The 2,878-nt window shown below is 40.6% G+C and overlaps 1 long non-coding RNA gene across 1 annotated transcript in view; it reads left to right on the top strand.

Moving 5' to 3' along the window:
- Nucleotides 1-332: 332 nt before the first annotated feature.
- Nucleotides 333-2,878, top strand: part of LOC135109397 (uncharacterized) — a 5,462-nt gene continuing 2,916 nt past the window's right edge. Inside the window, exon 1 of the long non-coding RNA XR_010272686.1 lies at nt 333-468. This is a non-coding gene — a long non-coding RNA (uncharacterized LOC135109397). The remainder of the gene's footprint in view (nt 469-2,878) is intronic.

Below are 2,878 nucleotides of genomic sequence, written 5' to 3'. Positions count from 1 at the left end.
TTCGTTTTTTCTTTCTTTCCTCCTCGACAGTCATTGGTCGTTCAGTGTTTTGAGCCAATATCGCCTGACGTCACATCGCTAATATTTGTCTTTGCTTTCTCCTTTTCCTCCTCCTCCGCCTTTCTTTTCTTCTTCTTCTTCTTCTTCTTCTTCTTCTTCTTCTTCTTCTTCTTCTTCTTCTTCTTCTTCTTCTTCATCTATTCTTTTTAATTCTCCCATTCATCCTTTTCCTTATCCTCTTTATCTTTCTGCTCCTCCTATTCCTTTTCCGCTTCCTTTTTCTTCGTGTTCTTTCTCATCCCCCATTCCTCCCTTTCTCTCCTCCTCCCTAAGAGCAATTAGGGTCTGGCTAGGCTATTGACGGAGGGTCACGCGCCTTGTGTTGCCGGGGAGGAGCCAGCAATGTCGTTTGGTACAGCCCAGGCACACAGCCTCTCCATCTCCACCACTTGGGCTGCAGCAAAAATGGTGAGCAACGCAAGTGCCTGATATTTACTGAGGATTATAAGTTTGGGTTTATCTTTTAATAACTTCACTGTGGCATGTAACTATTCACAGAACTAGAAGCAATTTATGGAGTTTTTGTAAATATCTATGTACAAGGAAGATGAACATAAAAAATGAACAGATTTTGCAATTTTTAGCTGATGCGATGGAGGTGGCTATAGAACAAGAGATGTCTCAGAGTGGTTAGTGGTTTAGGAAAGTGGTTAGGAAAAAAGTGACAAACAGCAGTGAAAGGGTTAAGGGAATGTTCTTATTGTATTTACTTAATGATGCAATTTGTGACTCGTAGAACTAGGTAATATAATACTGGTATTGATTTGATACGTGTTAGTTTGGAGCTCGTCATTTGGTACTGAGATGGATGATACTTAGGTCATATAGGCCTCAGATCAGACGATCCTCAAGACAGATTCCCCTGAGTCCAAATAGGCCTCAGAACGTTTAGTACTCGAGACACGTGGTAGCCAAACAACTTGGGCCCCAAAATGTCTCTAGAGACATCTGGACTACAGGCTTCATGAAGTCGGCATGTGGATTCACACACACTAATATAATGTTCACCACCTACTTATTCAACAACAGCCAACCATCCACCTAACCACTCAACCACCCACCAATCCACGCCGTCATACTAAAATATTTTCCGTTAACTTTTTTCGTTAACCTTCTGAAAATCGACAATTCCTTGATCCCGTCCCGTCACACACGGACAGCCGTTTGATTGCACTTTTGTCGACAGTAAACAAACATGACTCCTCTCAGGCACAGGCAAGCAGTCTTTGCCCTGCACTATATTGAAAGTTTTGTAAATCTTGGACGAGCCAACCGAGCTTTAAAGCGTGCATGGATACGTTCATGGTTGGCATGTCGTGAACAAAAAAAGGGTTTATCACAGACTTGTGACAGCTGGATTTGGAGGACTTTAAGGCTATGAATTCTGGAATCTTTTTTAAAGTTTGATCCCACAACGTAATCAAGAAGTTTACCTGCTGAAACTCTGACAAGTTCTGGGAAATTTTCCCTGAGAAGAGAGGTAACTGCATTGTACTATGCCGCCAACTTCAAATTTTTCTTGAGATAGTTGACATTTCTGTGTCTCAAAGGCAGTAATGGCTTCGTATATTTTCTGTAAGAAATTTCTCTGAGAGATGTGGCTACTGAGGCTGATTCATGATATCTAGCGTGTAGGAGTAGAGGAACAGAGACTTTCCAAAGGTGTAAACATCTGTCGAGTCATGCGAGCCAGTGTTTGCTGTTATTATATTCACAAATTAAATATAACGACATAAAAAATAAGTGATTTTATATTTTTCTTTATTTAAAATATATTTGATTCAAGTTAAAAACAACGAGAAGGTTTACTTAGCATATCTTTATATAATATAATATATTTAAATAACTGATTTTCATTTGACAATAAAAGTTGATACTAACCTTCATCCATGAAGACGATCGCTTCCATTTGACGATACAGACGGAAAAAGACCACGGAATGAGATAAAAGTTGACAGAAACTGAAGCTGACGAAAAAAAATGACGGAAAAAGTGTTAGTGTGACGACGCTCCACCCAGCCAGCCAGCCAGCCAGCCAACCGCTGACTCCTCACTCACTCCCTCACTCACTCCTCGCTCGCTTCTTCATTCATTCATTCACTCAGTAGAATACTCACTCATTCAAACACACACACACACACACACACACACACACACACACGAGACAATGAACATTGTTATAGCAACAACAACAATAACAATAATAGTAACAATAATAATAATAATAATAATAATAATAATAATAATAATAATAATAATAATTATAATAATAAAAAAAAGAAAAAAAAAGAATAATAGATGAATAGATGCATGGATGAATGAGTAGGTTGTAGGTAGGTGTGTGTGTTAGTAGGTGGATGGGGTAGGAGTAGATGGGCGATCAGGTGATGGGTAGGTGGATGAGTGGGTGAGTAGTTATCTGGATAAATGGGTGGGTGGGTGGATGGATGAGTGGGAGGGAGGGTTGGTGGGTGGATAGATGGTAAGTGGGTGGATATATGGGTGGCTGAATGGATGGGTGAGTACGTAGATGGCTAAAATGAATGGATGGATCGATGGGATTCAGTGGTTTGATGGATGGGTTGGTAAGTGGGTTGGGGAAGGCGATTGAGTGGATGGGTGGATGTGGATGAATAAGTAGGTGAATGGCTTAGTGAACATTCTGGTTATTAGTGTGTGCGGATCTACATGCTACCTTCTGCAAGCTTGTAGGCCAGAGACGTCTGAATCTAGAGACATTTTGGAGATCAAATGGTTTGGGTACCAAGTGTCTCGAATACCAAACGTCCTGAGGCCTATTTGAACTCAGGCCGATTTG

Source organism: Scylla paramamosain, chromosome 18 (genome assembly GCF_035594125.1).
Source record: "Scylla paramamosain isolate STU-SP2022 chromosome 18, ASM3559412v1, whole genome shotgun sequence".
NCBI classification, from domain to species: Eukaryota; Metazoa; Arthropoda; class Malacostraca; order Decapoda; family Portunidae; genus Scylla; species Scylla paramamosain.
Note: the sequence above shows the minus strand (reverse complement) of the source record. Positions and strands in the feature narration are given on the sequence as shown.